The sequence below is a fragment of the Dama dama genome, chromosome 3, assembly GCF_033118175.1.
Source record: "Dama dama isolate Ldn47 chromosome 3, ASM3311817v1, whole genome shotgun sequence".
Taxonomy (NCBI): domain Eukaryota; kingdom Metazoa; phylum Chordata; class Mammalia; order Artiodactyla; family Cervidae; genus Dama; species Dama dama.
Window position 1 is genome coordinate 40,762,134 of NC_083683.1, and position 27,835 is coordinate 40,789,968.

The 27,835-nt window shown below is 40.0% G+C and overlaps 1 protein-coding gene across 5 annotated transcripts in view; it reads right to left on the minus strand.

Moving 5' to 3' along the window:
- Positions 1–7,675, minus strand: part of CEP83 (centrosomal protein 83) — a 146,889-nt gene extending 139,214 nt beyond the window's left edge. For 4 of the 5 annotated variants that reach the window (XR_009689945.1, XR_009689946.1, XM_061125843.1 and 1 more), the window contains exon 1: positions 7,260–7,675. The gene's annotated coding sequence lies outside the window, so the exon portion shown is untranslated. The remainder of the gene's footprint in view (positions 1–7,259) is intronic. The other variant, XM_061125833.1, reaches the window with a different exon arrangement.
- Positions 7,676–27,835: the final 20,160 nt, after the last annotated feature.

The window sequence follows — 27,835 nt, forward strand, 5'->3', positions numbered from 1 at the left end:
CATTTATGTATTTTTTATTCCATTTACATGAAATGTGCAGAAAAGACCAGTGTATAGAGAAAGCAGGTAATTGGTTTGTGGGAGAAGGTCAGGTGGTGGATTGACTGCAAATAAGCCTGAGAGAAATGGGCGGGGGAATTTAATAAAAACATGATGATGGTTGTACAACTCTACAAATGTACTAAAAAACATTGAATTGTATGCTTACAATTGGGTAGAGAAGTTATGTCTTTTGAACTTTAGAAAATGTGATGATTGGACTTCTGTAATCAAGCCTAAGTTCAATTAGCCAGGCAAAAAAGAAAGAATCCAGGTTCTTTTTTTTTTTTTTTTTTAGAATCCAGGTTCTTAGTGATGGCACTGAGCCACTGATTTGACAATCCTAGAATCACCTGTCTGCAAACTTCTTATATGTGAGTTAATGAAATCTCCTAAAGTTAATAATAAAAGGATAAGAAAGTTCTAAGGGATATAAGAATATGTTCATTTCATTATAGAAAATTTGGAATTACCATCTGTAAAGAAATGTATCAAGGAAAAGGCAGGACTTCCAGTGGATCCTGAAGGATAAAAGATGATGATGAGGGTGGAGGAGTGGGGAGAACAGGCAGAAAAGTATTTAGAAGAATCTGTAACAGTGGAATGAATAAAAGTTAACATTTAACAAGTGCCCACTGTAACTGAGTCAGGCATTATAACATATATCTTTTAATCCATGTGACTTTTGCATATAAAAAAAAAGTTATCGTTTTACACCTGAAGACATTCCTCAATGAATGTCTTAAAATAACTTCTTTTTGGACCTTTTGCTGCTGCTGCTGCTAAATCACTTCAGTCGTGTCCGACACTGTGCGACCCCATAGACGGCAGCCCATCAGGCTCCCCAGTCCCTGGGATTCTCCAGGCAAGAACACTGGAGTGGGTTGCCATTTCCTTCTCCAATGCAGGAAAGTGAAAAGTGAAAGTGAAGTCGCTCACTCATGTCCGACTCTTCGAGACCCCATGGACTGCAGCCTACCAGGCTCCTCCGTCCATGGGATTTTCCAGGCATGAACACTGGAGTGGGTTGCCATTGCCTTCTCCTTGGACCTTTTGAGGACCCTAAAATAACTTTTCCAAAAAGCCAAGCAGGTAGTATAAGTGGTACAGCCAAGATTTTAATTTTCTTTTTTTTTTTTTTTTTAAGATTTTAATTTTCAATCTCAGGATTTGGGCCCCAAAACATATACTTCTTCCTCTCTGATATGATGCTAACCAAAGACTTATCCCCATTTGTAACTTCAGATCTTTGTAGAGATCATCTTTGCACTGGTGAGTTTACATTTACAGAGCTACACTATGTTTCTTGACTAGCAACTTCCATTTAAACAATAAAGTAAATGTGATATGCATTCCCTCCTTGGGTTCCGAAAACCCTTCTTAGGTTTAGCTCCCTATTCTCTTACTCCACCTTCTCATTACATGCTGATATTCACCAGCCCCTGTCTACACCCAGGATCTTAACTAAACTACTACCATGGCTGACAACTTCTGACCCTACCTCTCCAATTCAGAGAAACTCCTGTTTTCCTTGTCCGATTAACTCCCTCCAGGCCACACTGAATATTTCTTTGTATACTCTCAGATTACTCTTACATAATTCAAATGAGGCATTCCTCAATCATAGTGTATCATGTCTGCAGTTCTAGGTCAGTTGTCCTCCCTACTTGGCCCCAGTGAGAGAAGTTGCTCAGTCATGTCCAACTCTTTGCGACCCCATGGACAGTACAGGCTCCTTCATCCATGGAATTTTCCAGGCAGATACTGGAGTGGGTTGCCATTTGAACACACCCTTATTTATTTACTGTATTTATATTGCAAATAATTATCCATTTCTCCCACCAAAGCTGCTTGGGGCTATGTCTTATTCACAATCTGGTACTCTGGTGTCTAGCACAGTGAAAGACACATAATGAGTACTCAAGTATTAACTAAACCAATGAACAGAAGAAATAAGATTTGCTTTATATTGCAAGGATAAAATTTCTTAAAGAAATCTTTGGGAATTTATTTTTTCAAATCAGAAAACAGGCCAAGAAAGGTTAAGTGACTTAGTCAAGCTGTGGTCGCCTGAGTCATAATTCTCTTCCCACAAAAATCAGGGTGCCTATCAATTCATGCTTATTGACCTACCCTTCTCAATGAACCTCTAGAAGTAATATTAAAATGTTATCTAAAGAAGAACCATTTCAACTTCATCCATTCCAGCTCTGGCTGGCTATATCAGTTGTAAAGAACTCTGATATTACTTATTATTTACCAGTTTTTTCTGTCTAGAATAGACTAATCTTTCATTGAACCAGTCTTTTCACATGTTCTTCACATGCAATTCAATACATATTTATTTTGCATCTCTATGTGGAAAACATGAAAGCTATGATTTGTCAGCACTTAAAAAAAAAATACGTAATTATATCGTATGTAATTTCAGTTTGCCTCCCTTAATGTGATTCAGTTGAGAAAAACAGACTGAATGTGAACACTAGAGATAGGCAGTGCAACTTCACTGGGAAAATCCCTGTAGCCCAAAGCTAACGCTGCCAGTGGTTGCCATGCTCGACCGCAATCGTGTTACTGGGCAACAACTCAAAAGCTAAGACAGCCAGCTCACTAAGAAGCTACTGAATCAAACCAAGATTTATAAAAGGACTCTGAAACTCAACTTTTTAACACCTTTAACTAAAATGACTCTTTGTCATAAGCATCAGCTATAAGATTTTCAGCAAAATTATTAAAATACCTAGAATTTATTTGAAGACCTATCTTAAGAGTGATAAATGCTTTCCAAAAGAGAATAACCAGGTTTAGGTTCCTCCTAACTCCATGAATTTTAACCCAAAAGTGATCTGAAGTTACAATATACAGAAAACAAATAACTGGACATTTCATGGCTTTAATTTCTTTCTGGATTATAGCTCAGTTAAACTTAAAAAAAAAAAAAAGTGCTAGACTACAGAGTCTGTGATTTTTCCAGGACCCAGAGAGACAGTCGTGATAGAAAAATATAAAACTTAAGAGAACTGTTAATTTATGAGAGCCAAATGAAAATACTAACATAATTTCATAAATTAAGTCTTTCCTAGGTAAAAAGTAAAGTGGAAAGGGGCAAAATGACGAAACAGAAAGAGAGGAATGGAAGAAGGCAGGCAGGAGGAAAGGAAGGAAAGGGAGTGGGGGAATTATTTTTTTTAAACCCAGATTCTACTAAAGAAGAACTAGGAAACTGACCAAACTCCCAAGACCACTAGGGAAATAGCGGCAGCATTCCTGAGGGAGTCCTTACAGCTAATACTGTCATGGGAAATTCTCAACTATTCATACTTTCTAGGAACAGAAACTTTACCTCCAATTCCAGTTGAATCCCCTCTTTTTAATCCCCTTTCTTATGGCTGATAGTTGCCCTTTCTCCCTCAGTTACTCTCAAAAGATTTTCGTTTACTTGCACAACACTACAGAAGGAGTACAAATACACATTCCTCATCTCTAATTTATTCAGCAACTCCTATTTGGAAAAGACTAAGGATACAGTTTACTGAAATCTGATGTTCTGCCTCTAAAAAGCTTATCATCTATAGTTAGGAAGGTAAGAGATATATAGAAATGTTATAACAATACAATATAAAGTTTCAAGTGAGCAGGACTGATGAACACATTCTGCAGGACTTCAGAGGTGGAGTGCAGTACATGTTACCACAAAATCTGCCCCTCTGGTATACTGACGGAGTTAAAGGCACCTGAGAAACAGCAGATGCAAGAGGAGCACTCAGACTGTCCTTTTTCTTCCAGAAGGCAGGAGATAAAACTCCCATGTGAAAGGTGCCCTCCCTGTACCAGGAGGAAGGAAGACATTCTTATCACCAGAGACAGTGAATGAATCAAAGCCAAGAAATTTTGTACCAACTTGTTAAACTAACCGTTATCTTCCTAGTCATTTCTCCAATTTGCTCCTCTTAGCCCAAAACTCTTTGTTTTGTTAATTTTTCACAAATTAGTTTTTCTAAAAGATACAGACCATCTCTAACTTAGGACCTTTTTGACTTCACAATAGAGCAAAAGCAATTCACTGGTTCAGGCGGTAAAGAGTCCACCTGCAATGCAGACCTGAGTTCAACCCCTGGGTTGGGAAGATCCCCTGGAGAAATAAATGACCACCCACTTCAGTACTGTTGCCTGGAGAATTCCATGGACAGAGGAGCCTGGAGGGTTACAGTCCATGGGGTCACAGTTGGACACAACTGAGCCACTAACACTTTCACCTTTCACTTTCACACACAATTCACATTCAGTAGAAACCGCACTTCGAATTTTTAACTTTGATCTTTTGCCAGCCTGTGACATGCAGTACAGCCCTCTCTCTCGTGATTCTCGGGCAGCTGTAGCTCCCAGCAATCAAGAAGGTAAACAACTGATACACTTCCAACCATTCTGGACCCATACAACCATTCTATCTTTAACTTTCAGTACAGTATTCAATAAGTTACATGACATAATCAACACTTTATTATAAAATAGGCTGCATGTTAGATGATTTTGCCCAACCTTGTGGGCTGATATAAGTGCTCTGAGCATGTTTAAGGTAGGGTAGAATAAGGTATGATGTAATTGGGTAGGTTAGGTATATCAAACCCATCAGCTTATGATAGGGGAGGTAACACCACTGTAAGTCAAGGAAGATTTATAGAAGGAGGAGCTAAGATGGCAGAGGAATAGGACGGGGAGACCACTTTCTCCCCTACAAATTCATCGAAAGAATATTTGAACGCTGAGCAAACTGCACAAAACAACTTCTGATCGCTAGCAGAAGACATCAGGCGCCCAGAAAAGGAAGATTAGTAAAAGCTTCCTGCTCTGGTCACTTTTTCCAGTCTTCATTCTCCGTGTACATGAAAAAAAAATTTTGTTTAACTTGTATGCTGTTCTACTGTTAATCTATATCAATTTAATTACTAGGCCCGGCCAGAGACCCTAACGGGGTAGAGAATTTTTCCTCCCTACAGAGTTGAACTTTATAGAGAGCATACTATTTAGATATTAGGAAAGGAAAGAAATCAGGTCAGGTAGGGAGAAAGACATGAAGACTGGTAAGGAAAGGAGAAAGCACACAGTAGGTTTAGAGGATGGTCTGGTCAGAGGATAGCTTTTCTATAAAGAACATAAGCTTGAAAAGGCAGAGTGTGATGAAATTCTGAAGAGTTCAGATAAGGAACGTGAACTTCAGTCAATAGGAAACAGTACTTCTGAAAATTTTTACACAGATTAGACAACTTAAGAAAATTACTTGCTGAGCCTAATACATTATGTATGACAAAGTTAAAACTCATTTACTTTAGGCAGACAGCACCTAGAAAACACCACACATACAAAGAAGTCTGGCCATTCACTAATCTGTTAAGATTTCATTCTTCTAGGCTTCTTAAATTATAACTTCCCATGACAAAATGCTGACTTCTGATTACTAAGGATTTTATCACACAACATGTATGAGTCATTCTGGATTTTTCTCCTTTGCTTGTCTTGCCCAATTCTTGACAATTTCGTTACTTCAACATCAGTATACAGGAAAGGAAAAAGGGAAAGGACTAAAACAAAGTCTACAGATTTTTTAGATAGTCAGGGCATGATGTAAATAACAAAACTTTAAGTTCCAATTCCCATCACTAATAGTCCGACTTCAAAGAAGTCATTCACTTTCACGGTGTCTCAGATGTTCTCACCTTTCTTCCATACTTGATGGGTTACTGCATTCAATATCACCCCAAAAGTGGTCTAAAAACTACCTACCAGCATAATTCATTTTATTGCACTTCATGGTATTGCACTTCACAAACAGTGCAATTTTTTTTTACATATTATAGGTTTGTGGCAACTCTGCACTGTCAGAAAATGGTCAATACTTTTTGGCAATTAAGCATTTTTTAAATGAAGATATGTATAGTTTTAGAAATAATGCACACTGCACCCTTAATACACTACAGTATGGTGTAAACACAACTTTAATATGCATTGAAAAATAAAAACAAAAAATTTATGTGACTCGCTTTACTGCAGTGGTCTGGAACCAAATCCACAGTATCTCCCAGGTACACCTTACTTGCCAAACAAATTATATCCTTAAGGGTTCAATGAGTGGAGAAGAATGAGATTATTGGCTAAACTAAGGTTTAAAAACCACCTGTGGGCAGTTAGTGTTTCAATCTCCCAATGCTGTTACCCTAAATTGGTATTACTCTACTACTTGATAAAATTTCTAAATATAACCACACTTCACCTGGTTAGAAAATACTCAAAGGGGAACATCTGACTTACTATGTCCCAAAAAACCAAAGGGTGTAACTCAAATTCATTTTTAACTCTCTGGAGAGTTCTACACAACTCTGAAATTTAAAGCAATCTAATAATTCTAAACAAAATGAGTTTGAAATCGCAGCTCAATACAAAAGGTAGTATGAACTGCAGTCACCTACAGACTGAACCCCTGAATTTAGAAAATTCTGAATCCAGATAATTGTAGGATACATACATTTAATTATATTCTAGTTGAGTATTAGACTTGTTTACAAGAGATGTTGCTTGGTAACAGAAGCAATGCTTTAACAACCTACTCAGTTTTAACAACCTACTCAAGTATTTTATGCTCATAGTCCGAACACAGTACGAACTATATACTATATGTGAGAAACTATGAACAAGTTTCTGGTTATCCTAGACATCGTCAAGATTTTACTGAGGCAGTTTCATCATTACAACTTTTGTGACCAAAGGCTTTTAAAATACTTAGAAGGGGCATTTTAAAAGCCAAGTGCCCGTTTATTTTGGTCAAAATTTGGATATTAAGGGCATATCAAAATGTCCATTAAAGCCCAGCATGCACTCAGATATTCTAACGTTATCTCTGTAATGACAGCCAACATCACTGTTAGAATTGTCTTCAGGGTCAACGAAAACGGCAGCGTAATTTTTTTTCGCAAGCGAAACTAAATGTATCACACGTTTAGTCAGTTTTTAAACGGGCTACACAAGCACCACGCTGGAGTACATCAAAAAGCCCCATAAAGAGTTTCACGTGCAGTCAATCGGCTACAGAACATTCTCCCAGCTTACTTTTCTAACACCCTCTCCAACTGCTCCACGAGCAAAATAACAAAAGAAGAACTCAAGGGCAAGTTATGAAGAAAAAAGCGATGAGTATTCCAACCTACGGACAAGACAGCGTTACCTACCAGACTCACACACGGTCCTTGCAACGTGCGCACAGACAAGTGACCGGTGTTCTGGCCGCACTCGCCAGGCAGACACCCTCACGGCTCTCTTCCCGCCCGGGCATTTGGGGCTACGGGAGGCGGTCCCGCCCGCGGGTTGCCGGGCCCAGCCCGTCACGTCTGACGAGGTCTCGGCTGCCGCTCGTGGCACAGGCTGAAGAGCAGGAGCCGGTCAGCCGAGCGCGCCCCTCGGGCTCCCGACCCTAGGGAAATGTGGGGAATCCCGGGAGAGCTCCAAAGGCACAGAGGGTGGCGGCGGCGATGGAAAAAAAAGCCCCGCTCCTCCTCAGCGGACCGGCCTTCTCAGGGGTGAGGGGCCGGCGCCGAAGTCCGGCCGGGAAGGCACCCCGGGCCCGCCGCCCCTCAAACCCCACGGAGCGGACTCGGTACCGAGACCCAAGGGCGCGCGAAGCAGGAAGTCCCGCCCCCACGCCGACGTCACCCTCACCGCGGACGCCGGCCGCGGCCGGAGGCCGTTTGAGGGAGGAGACGAGCTGCCCCAGGCGGGAGCTGAGGCCGACAACCGCGGGAACGCCAGGCCCGGGCGGCGCCCCGAGAGGCCTCTGTGAGTCTCCAAGATTCCCAGAAACGAAAGGAACGCACAGTCCGGGGCCGGCACTTGCTTCAGGGAGCCAGAGTGAAGCGCGCAGTTGAGCGGGAAGCCGTGCTCCCTCGCCTCCTCCCCACGCAGCTCCTCCGGGGCTTTCTTCCAGCTTCCCGCTTGTGCGCTCGGCCCGGCTCTTCACACAGTTTTTTCCTGTCTGAGGGCTCGGGTGGTGGTCCTGGCGCCACCGCCGCCTGCCTTCGTGCCCGACCGTGCAGATTTAGAGTCTCGAAGTCGCTGCCTTACGTCGGCCGTGGGGCCTCCGCCCACGAGTGGGGAGCCGGCGCAGCCTGCTCGGAGGAAACGGCCAGGTCAGAACCCGGGCCCAGGCGTCAGTTCCCCCTCACCGCCCGCTCCAGATCTCTAAACGTGTCACCACCTCAAGTTCAGGGCCCACTGGGGTACCACTGTGAACGGTTTGTCTCTAGGTGGTAAACTAGAGTTGGAAGACAAATTCTAGGTTTTGAGAATGTCAGTTATAGGCCAAGGGCTGAAATAAGGTAGGACTTCAGCCTTTCAGAACAGGAAGTAGGAGAAATGCTGCCCGCCTTCCCCCTTCGATGCCGCCGAGCTTGGGTTTTAACTGTCACGATCCTGTGTAGCACCGCTTATCCCCTCCACTCCCCTCCCCAAGGTTAACATTTTCGAGCTCTAGTTATGATTAGAAAAGCAACTGAGATTAGGACCTTTTTTGTGAAAATGAGGAAAGAGGAGTCATTAGATGGGACTGAGGGACGGGTAATAGATGTTAATGGATCACACAGTTGTGGGAGATATATCAGGGAACAAAATACAAAATCCATAAGTGAACTGCTGTGTACACATCAATAATAGTAGTTCACATCCTCTGAGCAATTACATGTCAACTACTGGAGTCCCTTTTCAGATTATCTTATTTCACTCTCTGTAAGATAGATGCAATTATTATTATCTTGATTTTACAACATTACCCAGAGCCTTTACTGGTGACTGATGAAGTCAGTCAGTCTGACTGCAGAAGTCTCAGTGGTATCAATAAACTGTATGTTACAAATCATTGGTCAGTGGGAAAAAGATTATCTGAGGAATGACTAAACATTGGGGACAGGCTATTCAACTATTACATTTGTTAAATACCAGATGCATCAAGAATTTAAATGTAAAGAATGAAACCATAAAAATACTACAAGAAAATTAAGGAAACTAAAATAATCCTGAGTTGAGAAAGGCCTTTTCTAAGTATGAAACAAGAACCAGAAACCATAAAAGAAAAAAATGATAAAAATTAACCAAATAAAGATTGTAATCTACACACAAATAATAACCAGTGGAAAATCAATGTGTATCATGTGAAAAAAGAAGGAAAAAGATTCCTAATAAAAAGCTCATAGAATATCAATTTTAAAACAACACAATAAAATTGGCAAAGGATATCAATAGGACTTTCTTAAACCAAGAAAAACAAACATCTAATTAACAAATGAAAAGATGTTCAAGTTGCAAACATCCTTTTTGTCAGTGTACACAGTGGAATGGGGATGCAATTACTGTCATGCATTATTGGTGTGAAATTGAAATTGGCACACCAATATTTATCAAAATTTAACATAAGCATTAGCCTTTGCCCCAGCAATCTCATTTTTTAGTCATACACACTAAAGAAATTAAAACATTTACAAGGATGTTCCTCACTCTTTTTACAATATATGCTTCTAGAAACAGTGTAAGTACCATCACTAAGACACTAGTTAAATATATGATGGTACCTACATACAGAAACCCCTGAGCTGCTAAAAATGATTATGTAAATCTCTCTGTTTATATGAAAATCTGTCCATAGCACATAAGTTTCTTTTTACCCCTAAAGTACAGTTTAGCATCATTCAGTTCAGTTCAGTCGCTCAGTCATGTCCGACTCTCTGAGACCCCATGAATCGCAGCATGCCAGGCCTCCCTGTCCATCACCAACTCCCAGAGTTTACTCAAACACACGTCCATCGAGTCGGTGATGCCATCCAGCCATCTCATCCTCTGTCGCCCCCTTCTCCTCCTGCCCCGAATCCCTCCCAGCATCAGGGTCTTTTCCAATGAGTCAACACTTCGCATGAGGTGGCCAAAGTATTGGAGTTTCAGCTTCAGCATCAGTCCTTCCAATGAACACACAGGACTGATCTCCTTCAGGATGGACTGTTTGGATCTCCTTGTAGTCCAAGGGACTCTCAAGAGTCTTCTCCAACACCACAGTTCAAAAGCGTCAATTTTTCGGCACTCAGCTTTCTTCACAGTCCAACTCTCACATCCATACATGACCACTGGAAAAACCATAGCCTTGACTAGATGGACTTTTGTTGGCAAAGTAATGTCTCTGCTTTTTGCTATGCTGTCTAGGTTGGTCATAACTTTCCTTCCAAGGAGTAAGCGTCTTTTAATTTTATAGCTGCAGTCACCATCCACAGTGATTTTGGAGCCCAAAAAAATAAAGTCTGCCACTGTTTCCACTGTCTGCCCGTCTATTTGCCATGAAGTGATGGGACCAGATGCCATGATCTTAGTTTTCTGAATGTTGAGCTTTCAGCCAGCTTTTCACTCTCCTCTTTCACTTTCATCAAGAGTCTTTTTAGTTCCTCTTCACTTTTTGCCATAAGGGTGGTGTCATCTGCATATCTGAGATTATTGATATTTTTCCCGGTAATCTTGATTCCAGTCTGTGCTTCATCCAGTCCAGCATTTCTCATGATGTACTCTGCGTATAAGTTAAATAAGCAGGGTGACACTATGCAGCCTTGACGTACTCCTTTTCCTATTTGGAACCAGTCTGTTGTTCCATGTTCAGTTCTAACTGTTGCTTCCTGACCTGCATATAGGTTTCTCAAGAGGCAGGTCAGATGGTCTGGTATGCCTATCTCTTTCAGAATTTTCCACAGTTTATTATGATCCACACAGTCAAAGGCTTTGCCATAGTCAATAAAGCAGAAATAGATGTTTTTCTGGAACTCTCTTGCTTTTTTGATGATCCAGTGGATGTTGGCAATTTGATCTCTGGTTCCTCTGCCTTTTCTAAAACCAGCTTGAACATCTGGAAGTTCACGGTTCATGTATTGCTGAAGCCTGGCTTAGAGAATTTTGAGCATTACTTTGCTAGCGTGTGAGATGAGTGCAATTGTGCGATAGTTTGAGCATTCTTTGAGATTGCCTTTCTTTGGGATTGGAATGAAAACTGACCTTAGCATCATTAGGGAAATGCAAATTAAAATCATGATGAGATTCCATTACATGCACTAAAATCAAAGTCTAACAATAACACAAATATTAGAATTTGAACCAGCTAGAATTCATACATTGCTGGTGTGAGTTTATAATAGTAAAAACACTTTGAAAAACTTCTTGGCAGTTTGTTTATAGTTAAATATTCATCTAACCTATTCATGACCGAGCAGTTTCAGTTTTAGATAGTTATCAAAGAGAAATGAAAATGTTCACAAAAAGACAAAGTTTAAAGCAAACTAATTCATAATAACTAAAAACTAGAAACAACCCAAATGTACGTCAACAGGAGCATAGATAAGCAAATCATATATTTATACAATAGAATGCATGTGCTTGCATGCAAAGTCACTTCAGTCATGTCTTTGTCTGACTCTGAGACCCTACGGACTTAGCCCACCAGGCTCCTCTGCCCATGGGACTCTCCAGGCAAGAATACTGGAGTGGGTTGCCATTTTCTCCTCCTGGGGACCTTACCCAGAGATTGAACCCACGCCTCATATCTCCTGCATTGGCAGGCAGGTTCTTTACCACTAGTGCCACCTGGGAAGCCCCATACAATAGAATACAACACAGCCATAAAAACAAATTGCCAGTATGCCTAACAACATGGATAAATCTCACAGATATCTTAGTTAAAGAAGAAGCCAGGCCCAGTAGAGTGTGTGCTATATGGTTCTATTTATGTGAAATCCAAGAAAGACAATACTAATCTGGCATCAAAAATTGGCTGCACAGGACAATGGCAAGGTGGATATAAGAGAACTTTCAGGAGTAACGGAAAGGATCTATATTTTGCTGTGGTTACACGAGTATACATATACTTATCAAACCAAAATGAAATGTCTGAGAACAAAGTTGAAGGACTAAAGCTACAGTAATTAGTAAATTAATAGACAAATAGATCAATGCAGCAGAATAGGCAGCCCAGAAACAGACACCCATAAACTTAATCAACCTTTGACAAATAAGCAAAAACAACACAATGGAGCAGATAGTCACTTAAACAAATGCTGCTAGAACAACTGGACATCCACATGCAAAAATATGATTCTGGACACAAACCTTATACCCTTAACAAAAATTAACTCGAATCACAGACCTAAATGTAAAACACAAAACTATAAAACTCCTAAAAGATAACATAGGAGAAAACCTAGATAACTTTGGGTATAGTGATGTCTTTTTAAAATTTTATTTTCATATTTATTTTTAAGTATAATTAACCTACAACACTTGTGTTAGTTCTAGATGCACAACATAGTGATTCAGTATTTCTATACATTACAAAATGATCACCATAATAAATCTAGTTACCATCTGTCACCACACAAAAGTTAGTACAATATTCTGGAGTTTATTCCCCATACTATGCATTCCATCCCCATGATTCATTTATTTTGTAACTGGTGATGCCTTTTTAGATAAAACACCAGACATCATCCATGAAAGAGATAATTGATAAACTGGACTTCATTAAAATTAAAAACTATGCCCTGCAAAAGACAATGTCAAGAAAATTGGAAAACAAGCCACAGACTGGAGAAAACATTCACAAAAGATGCACCTGATAAAGCACTATTATCCAAAATATACAAAGAATCTTTAAAATTTAATAATAAGAAAATAATCTGATTTTAAAATCAGCTAAAAACCTTAACAGACACTTCAACAAAGAAGACAAACAGATGGCAAATAAGTATATGAAAAGATGGTCCACATCATAAATCATCATGAAATGCAAAATAGAACAATGAGATACTTCTACACACCTATTAGAATGGCCAAAATTCAGAATACTGTTAACACCAAATATTGACAAGGATGTGGAACAACAGAAACTCTCATTCACTGCTGATGGGAATGCAAAATGTTAGAAACTCTTTGGAGGACAGTTTGGTGGTTTCTTAGAAAACAAACTCTTACCATATGATCCAGCAATTGCACTTCCTGGTATTTATCCAAAAGAATGGGAAACTTATGTTCCCATTAAAACCTGCACACATATGTTTTAGCAGCTTTATTCATAATTGCTAACATTTGGAAGCAACCAAGATATCCTTCAACAGGTGAACTGATAAACTGGTACATCCAGACAATGGAATGCTGCATGCATGTACGTCATCAGTTGTGTCCAAATCTTTGCAACATCCTAGACTGTAGCCCACCAGGCCCCTCTGTCCATGGGATTTTCCAGGCAAGAATATTGGAGTGGGTTGCCATTCATTCTCCAGGGGATCTTCCTGATTCAAGGATCAAACCTGTGTCTCCTGCTTGACAGGTGGATTCTTTACAACTGAGCCACTTGGGAAGTCTGTGTTAATTATATCACAATAAAATAGATATAAACATTTTAAGGTGCCAATAAAGATGAATTTATTAACTGAAATACCAATGTCTGCTAGCAAGGTCGCTTTCTTCCTTATATCAAGATATCCAAAAAATATAACTACTAATCATAAAGTTGTTTGGTGCACCCATATTCAGAACAAAAGAAAGAATACGGTCCAGAGGGGTAAATCCAAACTACAGAAAAGCTTGATAAGCTATCAAGTGATAACAAATGTCTTTGTTTACTATGGCAGATAAAGAAATAATGGCTATAATAATGAAGGCTTTGATAATCATGGAGCTAACAAAGTTCACATTACATGTACATAAGTGGAATAACAGGGTCCTTAGGAACCTAATAGAAAATAGTTTTATAAGTTTAAATTTTAAATGAGAGAAGTGAGGACGTGGAATATTTGATTAAGAATGAGTGATTTAGGATATGGGAATTCTTTTGATGAAAAGCAGGCATTCCAGTATTGCTTTTCACATTTAATGCTTTGTTGCCAAAGCCAGAAATAACGTAGAGGAATAAGCTTGTATTTCAGAATGTCAAGGAAAAGAAGTTGTATGTCATATGGCTCAGTGGTAGACAGAACTATTTTTGTATTCTTAAAATTTCACATACCTTATTTCTCTTCTCTTCTTTCCTATTTCTCTTTCATCACGCTACTTTTCCGTCTTGTTTTCTTTCATCTTAGTTGTTTTTTTCTCTTTTTCCTCCTTTACATCAGGTTAACTTTAGTTTCATGATTGACCTAAGAAGCCATTTTAGGCATTTTTACACTAATTTTACTCCCATCCCCTATGAGATCTTAAACCACAGATATCCTGTATACCTGTTTATGTACTGGAGGGCCACAAACCACTGTAATATGGAAGGGTTTTTGCCCATTGAGAATGCATTCTCCAGATAATAAGTTCTTTGGGGGGAAGGACCAGGTGGTGCTAGTGGTAAAGAACCCACCTGCCAGTGCAGGAGATGTAAGAGACCCAGGTTCAATCCTTGGGTGGGGAAGGTCCCCTGGAGAAGAGCATAGCAACCCACTCCAGTATTCTTGCCTGGAGAATCCCATGGACAGAGGAGCTTGGCGAGCTATGGTCCACAGGGTCGCAAAGAGTTGGGCATGACTGAAGCAACTTTGCCAACAAACAAAAACAAAAAAATCATGTTCTGTTTACTATTGTATGTTCTGTGCTTAATATATAATACTTGGGGCATAGTAGGCAATAAATAATTAGATGAATATTTGTTGAATTAAAAGTGAAATTGATCTCTGCTACAGACTTGTCAACTACACTAAAATTCGTGGATCTTTTTCAGATGGTGCTACCTACTACTGACTACTCCACAATCCCTCCACATTCCAAGAATGTCTTCCCGAGACTATATCCTTGTGAGTTGATGGAAACTTGGAAAGCATTATAATCACAAGAGCAATACTTTTGCAGCCAATTCCAAGAGCAGATTACTTATACAGGAGCTAATTTCATCTATCATAACTGATTTTTCTCTTTAGCTTCAGTTTCAGAAGGTGATCATTTCCTAATTTTTTTCTAAATTCTGTGGCTGTACAGCCTCTTTGGTCCTTAAAACCCCACTATTCAAGTTATATCAGTTTCAATTGAGAGATTAGAAAATGAAAAGAAGATGAAGGCCCTGTAGGAGAGGGAGAAAAGGTTAAACTTTTCTGTTTCCTAATTGTTTTACCTGAACAGTTTTTCAAGCTAAAGTTTTGTGATCTTGATGACTATGTTCTTGAGTGGTTCTCAATAGAAGCATTTTGGTAATCTGTGAAGGTGTCATTAGTTACCTCAAGATGGGGACAATACCACCAGCATTTGTGGGTAAAGCCAGGGATGCTAAATATCCTGCAATACATGTGACTTTGATCAGTCCAGGTCCATGGAAAAGGAGACATCAAGAGATTTGTTGGGGAAAATAGCTATTAAGAAAAAAAAGAAAGAGGAGGCAGGAGGCCAGGAGTGCCCTTAGGCTGATGCAGTTCTGCTACCTATGAAACAAGAAAGAGCTGCCATTCAGCTCTGAGAAGTCTTGGTTGGACCAATGAGGAGCCTCCAAACAAAGACTGACCATTTGAAGGGTTTCCCATTTGGGTGGGCGTGGCCTGGCTCTAATACCAGAGCTGTGCTCAGTCTTGATGCAAAGCAGTTCAGGGAGGACAAGGCTATAACATAAATGCTGTGGTGAGTTCCCAAGGTATAGCACTAGAAGACTGCCAGCTAACTATAACATTCACAGCAGTTTCTCTCCCTCTGTATCTCTGACTTTCTCTATAAAGGAAATAAAAATGACACTTTACTTAGAAACCTTTGCCTGTAAACAGGAGAACAAGTTGATAATAAATAAGATCATATGAGACATGACACGGTGGCAGATCCCTGAACCTTCTTAAGGTTCATCTCCTACCCTCTGGATGCATGTATCTTACTGAGGCCTCTAGGATACAAGCCACCTATTGCTCATCCTACCCATCAGTATATTATAGGTGTAATATATCAATGTGACGTTCTGCAGGGTGTCCAGACAGTCCAGATCCCTTCAGACTGTATTAAAATAGAGGCTAGAAGAGGTAACATAGTCCTTGGATGAAGCTGGAAATAAGTTATCTCTTTCACATCAATGTAAACTGCTTCTTATCCTTATTTTTGATTGGAATATAAAAAAATGCATTCACCAAATCAATAGTCACGTAACATGTACCTAAGGCCTTACTAATCTGCCCTAGCAATGACAGCATGTCCAGCTCAGCTTGAATTGAGACTACTACTTGGCTGAGCTTGCTGTGGTAGTCTGCATCACTCTGTGGGATCCAGAGCAACACTAAATACCACCATCCCCTCTACACAGTGTAAGTTTTCATTATCTTAGCTGGGCTGAAGAACGATTTTAAAGGCCTCCGTGGCTGATTCATGTCAATGTATGGCAAAAACCACTACGATATTGTAAAGTAATTAGCCTCCAACTAATAAAAATAAATGGAAAAACAAACAAAAAATAAAGGCCTCTAGTTGCTCTTCTTCACTATGGCAGCTCCTGCCCAACAGCCTAACAACCTAGTACTTCAACTGCTAATTATGTCTATTGGAATTACATACCCAGGGACCAGGGAAATGACCAGCAGGTAAGTCTGCAGACCCAGTGAATTCTCTGTAAACCAGACTTTAGCTAGGACTCTATTAGCTGCTTCTGTAATCCCCTGCTCTAACAGGAGCGATGATGACATTTTGGGTCTCTGGTTATCAAAACAATTAGAGCCTCGCTCCAAAGCTCCTTGAAATGACTGGTCACTACCCTTTCCTCATTGTAAATGCCTTAAGTAAATACCCTGGATCCCTTTGGGGAATGACTGAAGAAATCATTACATTATAGTATGCACAATGCTGCAGAGTCCTTCTCCTAAGGATACAGACACTTCTTTATAGTCAGTAGATATAGTCAGTAGATTCTAGATCTGAAAACTGGCTCAAATTCAGGAACTGAGCAACATACTGTACATTTTTATTGCAATGACAGCCCTTAGCCTCCTACACCTCCATTCTTGCTTTCTTCTGGCCAAAGAGGACAATTTAAGCATCATAATTATGACTGAAGTGAGTTAAAAATGTCAAATATATTAAAATCTGTAAGCATATAATGATATTCAAAAGTAGGAACCTAGAGTATAAATTCATTTGAGGACTAGTTTAGAAAGAAAAGGGAGTTAAATTGAGCACTTATATTGCCCTTCCTGGCCAAATATTTGAAGAGAGAGTTTTAATTTCAAGTAACAAATGAAGAAAAAATGTAAAAATTAGAATATTTCCATTTTGCATCTCTAAATGAAATAATGAGCAGAGGCCATGATCATTAGTGTCTGCTAAGACCATTAGGTGAAAGGCTACTGAGAAACACTGATACAGGACAGACCATGCTGTCAACATTTGAACCCATTAATCAATCTTTACATCAGAAAAAGAAAAACCACCAGATATTGATGTGCTTTCTGCTGTGATGCAACAAGGACATACACCACCTGTAAAATATTCCTGACAAAAAAAAAAAAAAAAACATGACTATGCTCCAAGCCTCTAGATCTAATAGCTGATAGTTTAGTAGCTAAGTTGTGTCCTACTCTTGTGACCAAAGGACTGTAGCCCGCCAGGCTCCTTTGTCCATGGAATTTCTCAGGCAAGAATACTGGAGTGGGTTGCCATTTTCTTCTCGAGGGGATCTTTCCAACCCAGGGATTGAACCAGAGACTCCTGCATTGCAGGCAGTTCTTTACTGCTGAGTCACGAGGGAAGCCAAGAGCTAACAGCTAGATTACAGTAAATATAGAAGTAAAAGATATGTAACAAAATAATAACATGGGGCAGAATCAGCAAAATCCTGAATGTTGGAAACTTTGTCACAAATGATCCAGTTCCTTTACCAAATGAATGGCAGAAAATGAAAAAGGAGAAAAATCATCATAGATTAAGAGAGATTTGAGAGACATATCAACCTAAGGCAGTGTTTGAACTGCTTCACACAAGTATAAAAAGACATATGAGCATCTGAGAAAATGTAAAACTCTCAATATTTGCTGATATTCAGGAATTATGACTTTTGTTAGCTGACAATGGTGTGTGATTATGGGTTTTTTTAATAATTTTAATAATAGATTTAATTAAAATAATATGTCTGAATGTTATCTGGCTTTGCCTTAAATAATCTGGGAAGGTGGAAAATAGTAATCAGAGAGGTGGGGAATGTTATGTAGATCAGTGGTTCTCAAACTTCAGTGGACCTACAAATCAGCTCAAAAGATTATTAAAACACAAATTCCTGGGCCCAACCTCAGATTCTGATTCAGTGGTCTGAGGTAATTCTTGTTCAGTTGCTCAGTCGTGTCTGACTCTTTGCAACCCTATGGACTGCAGTACGTCAGACCACCCTGTCCTTTACCATCTCCCAGAGCTTGCTCAGACACATGTCAATGGAGTCAGTGATGCCATCCAACCATCTCGTCCACTGTCATCCCCTTCTCCTCCTGCCTTCACTGCATTGGGATCTTTTTCAATGAGTCAGCTTTCCTCATCAAGTGGCCAAAGTATTGAAACTTCAGCTTCACTTCAGCATCAGTCCTTCCAATGAATATTCAGGGTTGATTTCCTTGAGGATGGACTGATTGGATCTCCTTGCCGTCCAAGGGACTCTCAAGAGTCTTCTCCAACACCACAGTTCAAAAGCATCAATTCTTCAGGGCTCAGCCTTCTTTTTGGTCCAACTCTCACATCCATACATGACTACTGGAAAAACCATAGCTTTGACTAGATGGACCTTTGTCCACATTACTTTGCTTTTTAATACACTGTCTAGGTTTGTCATAACTTTTCTTCCATGGAGCAAGTGTCTTGTAATTTCATGGCTGCAGTCATGATCTGCAGTGATTTTGGGGCCCAAGAAATAAAGTTTGTCATTGTTTGCCTTGTTTCCCCATCTACTTACCATGAAGTGATGGGACCAGATGCCATGATTTTACTTTTTTGAAGGTTGAGTTTAAGCCAGCTTTTTTACTCTCCTCTTTCACCTTCATCAAGAGGCTCTTTAGTTTCTCTTCGCTTTCTGCCATGAGGGTGGTGTCATCTGCATATCTGAGGTTATTGATATTTCTCCCAACAATCTTGATTCTAGCTTGTGCATCATCCAGCCCAGCATTTTGCTTGATTTACTCTATCAATCAATATTATCACTCAGTAGTGTCCAACTCTTTGTGAATCCATGGACTACACAGTCCATGGAATTCTCCAGGCCAGAATACTGGAATGGGTAGCCATTCCCTTCTCCAGGGGATCTTCCCAACCCAGGGATCGAACCCAGGTCTCCCACATTGTAAGTGGATTCTTTACCAGCTGAGCCATGAGGGAAGTCCAAGAATACTGGAATGGTTAGCCTATCCCTTCTCCAGTGGATCTTCCTGACCCAGGAATTGAACCAGGGTCTCCTGCATTGCAGGCAGATTCTTTACCAACTGAGCAATCAGGGAAGCCTCCAATGTACTCTGCATGTAAGTTAAATAAGTAGGCTGACAGTATACAGTCTTGACGTACTCCTTTCCCAATTTGGAACCAGTCTGTTGTTCCATGTCCGGTTTTAACTGTTGCTTCTTGATCTGCATACAGGTTTCTCAGGAGGCAGGTAAGGTAGTCGGTAACTCCCAACTCTTTAAGAATTTTCCGAAGTTTGTTGGGATCTACACAGTCAAAGGCTTTAGCATAGTCAATGAACCAGAAGTAGATGATTTTCTGGAGTTCTCTTACTTTTTCTATGATCCAACAGATGTTGGCAATTTGACCTCTGGTTCCTCTGCCTTTTCTAAATTCAGCTTGAACATCTGAAAGTTCTCAGTTCACGTACTGTTGAAACCTAGCTTGGAGAACTTTGAGCATTACTTTGCCAGCATGTGAAATGAGTGTAATTGTGCAGTAGTTTGAGCATTCTTTGGCATTGCCCTTCTTTGGGACTGGAATGAAAACTGACCTTTTCCAGTCCTATGACCACTCCTGAGTTTCCCAAATTTGCTGGCATATTGAATGCAGCACTTTCACAGGATCACCTTTTAAGATTTGAAATAGCTCAACTGGAATTCCATCACCTCCACTAGCTTTCTTTGTAGTGGTGCTTCCTAAGGCCCACTTGACCTCACACACCAAGATGTCTGGCTCTAGTTGAATGATCACACCATTGTGGTTATCTAGGACATGAAGATCTTTTTCGTGTAGTTCGTCTCTGTATTCTTGCCACCTCTTCTTAATATTTTGTGCTTCTGTTAGGTCCATGCCGTTTCTGTCCTTTATTATGCCTATCTTTGCATGAAATGTTCCCTTGGTATCTCTAATTTTCTTGAAGAGATCTCTAGTCTTTCCTGTTCTATTGTTTTCCTCTATTTCTTTGTATTGTTCACTTAGGAAGGCTTTCTAACTCTCCTTGCTATTCTTTGGAACTCTGCATTCAGATGGATATATGTTTCCTTTTCTCCTTTGCTTTCACTTCTCTTCTTTTCTCAGCTATTTGTAAGGCCTCCTCAGACAACCATTTTACTTTTTTGCATTTCTTTTTCTTGGGGATGGTTTTGATCACCACCTCCTGTGCAGTGTTACAATGGTCCTGTACAATGGTCTGAGGTAAGGCCAATGAATTTGCATTTCTAACAATCTCTTAGGTGACACTGATGCTGCTGGTCCAAGGACTACATTTAAATAGCACTGGTAAGGATGAAAACAATTGGCTGTTTATAATTGATCACTGTTGAAACTGGGTTCTGATAAGTACAAAGTGGTCCATTATACTTAATATGATTCTGAACCCAATTTCAATGGTGTACAGTGGGTACACCAAGCAATTCTCCAGACTCTAGCTGAGTGGCCTACAATTCAACTCAATTCTGACACAGTCTACCTAGAGACAGCAGTTTAAAGGCCGAGTTCCTTAAGACTAAGCAAACTCGCTTCCTTCAGATGCCAATCACAAACCCAGGTTACCACTTGTACTTCTGACTAAGTAGCTCTATTAATAGATTGGAGGTTCTCATGACCCCTTCATCAGAGTCAATTAATTTGCTTGGGAGAATCATAGAACTCCAAGAAATATTTTACTTACTAGATTCATTTCAGTTCAGTCACTCAGTCATGTCAGACTCTTTGCAATCCCATGGACTGCAGCACACCAGGCCTCCCTGTCCATCACCAACTCCCAGAACTTACTCAAACTTATGTCCATCGAGTCAGTGATGCCATCCAACCATCTCATCCTCTGTCATTCCCTTTTCCTCCCGCCTTCAATCTTTCCCAGCATCAGGGTCTTTTCCAAGGAGTCAGTTCTTCACATCAGGTGGCCAATGTATTGGAGTTTCAGCTTTAGAATCAGTCCTTCCAATGAATATTCAGAACTGACTGATTTCTTTTAGGATTGACTGGTTAGATCTCCTTACAGTCCAAGGGACTCGAGAGTCTTTTCCAACGCCACAGTTCAAAAGCATCAATTCTTCAGTGTTCAACTTTCTTTACAGTCCAACTCTCACATACAAACATGACTACTGGAAAAACCATAGCTTTGACTAGATGGACCTTTGTCAACAAAGTAATGTCTCTGCTCTCTAGGTTTGTCATAGCTTTTCTTCCAAGGAGCAAGAATCTTGTAATTTCATGGCTGCAGTCACCATCTCCAGTGATTTTGGAGCCCAAGAAAATAAAGATTAATTACTAGATTACTGGTTTATTATAAAAGGATGTAATTCAAGAACAGCCAGATGGAAGAGATGCATGGGGGAAGCTTGAAGGGAAGGTCACAGAGCTTCCATGCCCTCTCAGAGTATACCACTCTCCCCAAATCTCTGTGTGTTCACCAACCCAAAATCTCTCTGAACCTCATCCTTTTGGGTTTCTATGGAGGCTGCATTACATAGGCATGGCTGATCATGGGCCATTGCCAACAGATTCAAACTCTAGCCCCTCTGTCCTACCCAGAGGTGGGGGGAGGAGTAAGACTAAAAGTTCCATTCCTCGAATCAGTTTTGATGCTCTCTTAAGAAATTCCAAGAGTTTTAAGAGCTGTATAACAGAAATGGACATGAATTTGGGCAAACTCTGGGAGGCAGTGAATGACAGGGAAGCCTGGAATACTGCAGTCCATGGGAACAGGAAGACTTGGACATGACACAGCGACTGAACAACAACAATGCCAGAAATGAGACAAAGACAAAATATGTTTCTTATTATAAATCAAAATATCACAATCCTAGTCACTCTACTTTAGCATATGTTTGAAATTTATCATAATAAAAATTTTTATAGAATATATATGCAGACTACCTGAAATTTGCATGTATATTTAAATTTGCCAAATTACATTTGCCATTTTCCCCCAAGTATTTACATATTTCAATATGTAGTTTTATTATAAAGTAACCTGAATTTATTTACCCTTTGTAATACAGTGAGAGCATTGATTGCATTATATTTGTGTTTCATTTGAAGATGGTTAAAAATACTTATTCTAAAATGGGAATATTGAGTCCAATAAGGGTGACATCTGCTAATCTAAGACAGTCTATGGAGAAATGGAGGCTATGGAGAAAAGCAAGCCCTGGCAGCTGAATGGGGAACTTCAACGGTAACCAAAGCAGATATTTCACCAGACCTGCCAGGATTTCCACTCTCCTAAAAGAGAGGCTTAACAATTCAAAGTATTCTCAAGTCCTCCCAGGATATTTTCTTGTTCATCATTTGGGATTTCCTAACTATTCAAGATGGGAAAATGGTTCTGAAGACAAATTGATTTTTCTCCAAAGAGCAGCAGGCTAGCTATTAATGCTTCAGGAACTTGTCAGAGAGCTCTATTTTCAACAGCCAACTACCCAGCACCAGACAAGAAACAGCTGAGAACTGTGTGGGAACGACACTCAAAGGCAGCAAAGGCAGTGGCTGCATGTTGGAATTATCAGGGGAACTTAAAAAGAAAATACTGATATCTGGGTCCCACCCTTCGGATTTAATTGGTCAAGAGTAACTATGGGACCTCCCTGGTGGCCCAGTGGTAAAGCATCTGCCTGCCCAATGCAGGGGACACTGGTTCGATCCCTGGAAGATCCCGCATGCTTCAGAGCTACTAACCCCATGTGCCACAACTACTGAGCCCTCGTGCCAAAACTATTGAAGCCTGCATGCCCTAAAGCCTGTGCACCCTACAGCCTGTGCTGTAGGTGAACAAGAGAAGCCACGGCAGTGAGAAGCCTTCCCACCTCAATGAAGAGTAGCCCCCGCTTGCTGCAACCAGAGAAGAGCCCACGTGCAGTGCAGCCAAAAAGATAAATAATAATTGTAAAAAAAGTAACTGGGCAGTGGAGATTTTAAGTTACACAGGTGATTCTAATGTGTGAGCAAGTCTGAGAACCACTGCTCGAAAACTGAAATAGTGGTTCTCAAAATTCAGAGGGAAATCGGAATCACCTGGAGGGTGGTAAAACACTGTAGGTCTTGAGTGGGGCCCAATAATTTGTATTTTGAACAAGTTCCCAGGTGATACTGAGGGTGCTGGTTTGGAGACCACACTTTGAGAACATAAAGCACTCAGCTGCATACCCTAAGGACAGTAGCTATGACAAGGAAAAGCACTTGTGCAATTGAGTTGCTGAACCTGACACTTTTTATGGAACACCATTTTAATTTGAAAGAATGCTGGCAAAAGTTGTTCAGACTTGGGTATTTGGGAAACATTTTCTCAAAAAGTGTGCCAGTCACTCTAAGGAAAATTAATGATAATATTTGTTGCCAATGACAAAATTTGAGCTAGTAAGTGAAAACTAGAAATTTGGAAAACTTGCATCTACCATCATGTGCTTGATTACATACCAATGCTTAAAGATGTATGTGGTCAGATTGGTAGAGATATTGGTGAATGTATTTTTCTTCCATGATACAATAAGATGTGTTAAAATTTTGAAAATCTGCATAACTCAGTGAAGCTATATTTTCCAAATGAACAGTGAATAATGTTACCAAATCATATATGGGAGACAGAGCCACTGAAGGAACAACTTAGACCAGCTGCTTTTAATGTCACAGAATATGGTGTAGTTTTAGATTCTGTATTACAACTAACCTTTAAAAAACTACCTGCAGAGTGCTGGTATAGTACAAAGACTATCCACAGCTATTTGAAAAGGCCACTAAAATACCTAGGCCCCTTTTCCAACTGCATGTCTTTGTGGAGCCAGATTTTCTTTAAATAATTTAATGCTCTGGGGCAGAAAACTTTCCCCTTTATCTATTCTAGGTTCTTTGGCTGGCCTAATACTCAGTTCAGTTCAGTTCAGTTCAGTTGCTCAGTCATGTCTGACTCTTTGCAACCCCATGGACTGCAGCACACCAGGCCTCCCTGTCCATCACCAACTTCCAGAGCTTACTCAAACTCATGTCCATTGAGTCAGTGATGCCATCCAACCATCTCATCCTCTGTCATCCCCTTCTCCTCCAGCCTTCAATCTTTCCCAGCATCAGGGTCTTTTTCAATGAGTCAGCTCTTCACATCAGGTGACCAAAGTATTGGAGTTTCAGCTTCAACATCAGTTCTTCCAATGAATATTCAGGACTGATCTCCTTTAGGATGGACTAGTTTGATCTCCTTGCAGTCCAAGGGACTCTCAAGAGTCTTCTCCAACACCACAGTTCAAAAGCATCAATTCTTCAGTGTTCAACTTTCTTTATAGTCCAATTCTCACATCCATACATGACCAATGGAAAAACCATAGCCTTGACTAGATGGACCTTTGTTGGCAAAGTAATGTCTCTGCTTTTTAATATGCTCTCTAGGTTGGTCATAACTTTTCTTTCAAGGAGCAAGAGTCTTTTAATTTCATGGCTGCAGTCACCATCTGCAGTGATTTTGGAGCCCAGAAAAATAAAGTCAACCACTGTTTCCACTGTTTCCCCATCTATTTTCCATGAAGTGATGGGACTGGAGGCCATGATCTTCATTTTCTGAATGTTGAGTTTTAAGCCAACTATTTCACTCTCCTCTTTCACTTTCATTAAGAGTCTCTTTAATTCTTCTTCACTTTCTGCTATAAGGGTGGTATCATCTGCGTATCTGAGGTTATTGATATTTCTCCCGGTAATGTTGATTCCAGATTGTGTTTCATCCAGCTCATCATTTCTCATGATGTACTCTGCATATAAGTTAAATAAGCAGGGTGACACTACACAGCCTTGACGTACTCCTTTTCCTATTTGGAACCAGCCTGTTGTTCCATGTCCAGTTCTAACTGTTGCTTCCTGACATGCATACAGATTTCTCAAGAGGCAGGTCAGGTGGTCTGGTATTCCCATCTCTTTCAGAATTTTCCACAGTTTGTGGTGATTTACACAGTCAAAGGCTTTGGCACAGTCAAAGGCGTTGGCATTGCCAACGCATATTGGCAATTTGATCTCTGGCCTAATATTAAGTTGACATAAGATAGCTAAATAGGAGAAAAATTTAATTTTGTACTTAGGGAAGCCCACAAAGACATGAGAGGTGCTCCAACAATCAGGTAATGAAGGCTTATACACCATCCTGAGCTTAGGAGGAGAATACAGGGGTGTGAGGTCTCAAAAGGAAAGATAATTCACAGGAAGAGGAGAAGAACAGATGTTTGGTAAAAAGATGTTTGCCATGTAATGTAGGTATGTCTTTAGGATATAAAATGTTATTTTTGGTAATAGCTGAAGGAGGTACTGGCAACCCACATCAGTATTCTTGCCTGGGAAATCCCATGGACAGAGAAGCCTGGCAGGCTACAGCCCATGAGGTGGCAGGGATAGGACATGACTTAGTGACTAAACTATCACACCACCTCTTCTTGGTACAAGACCCCTATCTAAGTTGTGTTATGTAGTTCAAGGAGAGATAAAAAGTTCTACCTAAGTCTACTGAGCAATGATTGTCTTCAATTCCAAATAATTTACATGCCTACCTGAACTCCCTCAAATCAAAAGCAGCATTTCACAATAGACCAAATGCAGAATCAGATATGAGAAAGACAGCTGGGGAAAAATTGTGTAATTTTTTCTTGATAATTTCTTCTTGATAATTTTTTGTTTTGGCAAATATTTAATTTTCATTACTTTTTTAAAGCTTAGCATGCAGTAACCTATTATGGTTATTTTAAAGTAAAATTCTCAGTTTTAATTTCTGATAATGTAAATATTACCAGATATAGAACATATACACATAAGCTCATTGAAGCTTTCAATAATTTTTAAAAGGAAGTCCTGAGACCAAAAATGGAACTGCCGTTCTCAAGTTCCAGGAGTATTCTATTTCTTGACTTGATTTTGGCTACATGGATATTTGTTTTACAGTTATTTCTTAAAATATGTATATAAATTTTATGTACTTATGTGAATGTTATATTTCACATTTTTTTTTAGTTGCAATTAAGGTTATTTGCCTCAATGTAGTAGAAAAAGCAGGGTTTTGGAAAGAAAAGACTTATGATTCAAGTTCTCTACCTGTATTAACCTGTTGTAAATACTAAAAAATCCAAAAAATACAATGGTATAATACCACCTTCTGTAAAGCATGAAAGTGCTTTATGAACTGTAACGTGGTACACAAATACTGGCCACTATCATTACTGCACAGTATCAACATACATATCAGTTTAAAATTGTCTTCTGACAGAATGTGGTCCACTGGAGAAGGAAATGGCAAACCACTTCAGTATTCTTGCCTTGAGAACCCCAGGAACAGTATGAAAAGGCAAAAAGATAGGACACTGAAAGATGGACTCCCCAGGTTGGTTGGTGCCCAATATACTATTTGGAGATCAGTGGAGAAATAACTCCAGAAAGAATGAAGAGACGGAGCCAAAGCAAAAACAACAACCAGTTGTGGATGTGACTGGTGATGGAAGCAAGGTCAGATGCTGTAAAGATCAACATTGCATAGGAACCTAGAATGTTAGGTCCATAAATTAAGGCAAATTGGAAGCGGTCATACAGGAGATGGCAAGGGTGAACATCGACATTTTAGGACTCAGCAAACTAAAATGGACTGGAATGGGTGAATTTAACTCAGATGACCATTACATCTACTACTATGGGAAAGCATCCCTTAGAAGAAACGGAGTAGCCATCATAGTCAACAAGAGAGTCTGAAATGCAGTACTTGGATATAATCTCAAAAACAACAGAATGGTCTCTCTTTGTTTCCAAGGCAAACCATTCAATATCAGAGTAACCCAAGTCTATGCCCGAACCAGCAATGCTGAAGAAGCTGAATTTGAATGGTTCTATGAAGACCTACAAGACCTTCTAGAATTAACACCCAAAAAAGATGTCCTTTTCATTATAAGGGACTGGAATGCAAAAGTAGGAAGTCACGAAACACCTGGAGTAACAGGCAAATTTGGCCTTGGAGTACAACATGAAGCAGGGCAGGGGCTAATAGAGTTTTGCCAAGAGAACGCACTGGTCATAGCAAACACCCTCTTCCAACAACACAAGAGAAGACTCTACATAAGGACATCACCAGATGGTCAACACCAAAAACACATTGATTATATTCTTTGCAGTCAAAGATGGAGAAGCTCTATACAGTCAGCAAAAACAAGACCAGGAGCTGACTGTCGCTCAGATCATGAACTCCTTATTGTTAAAATCAGACTTAAATTGAAGAAAGTAGGGAAAACCAATAGACCATTCAGGTATGACCTAAATCAAATCCCTTACAGTTATACAGTGGAAGTGAGAAATAGATTTAAGGGACTAGATCTTATAGACTGCCTGATGAACTATGGACAGAGGTTCATGACATTGTACAGGAGACATGGAG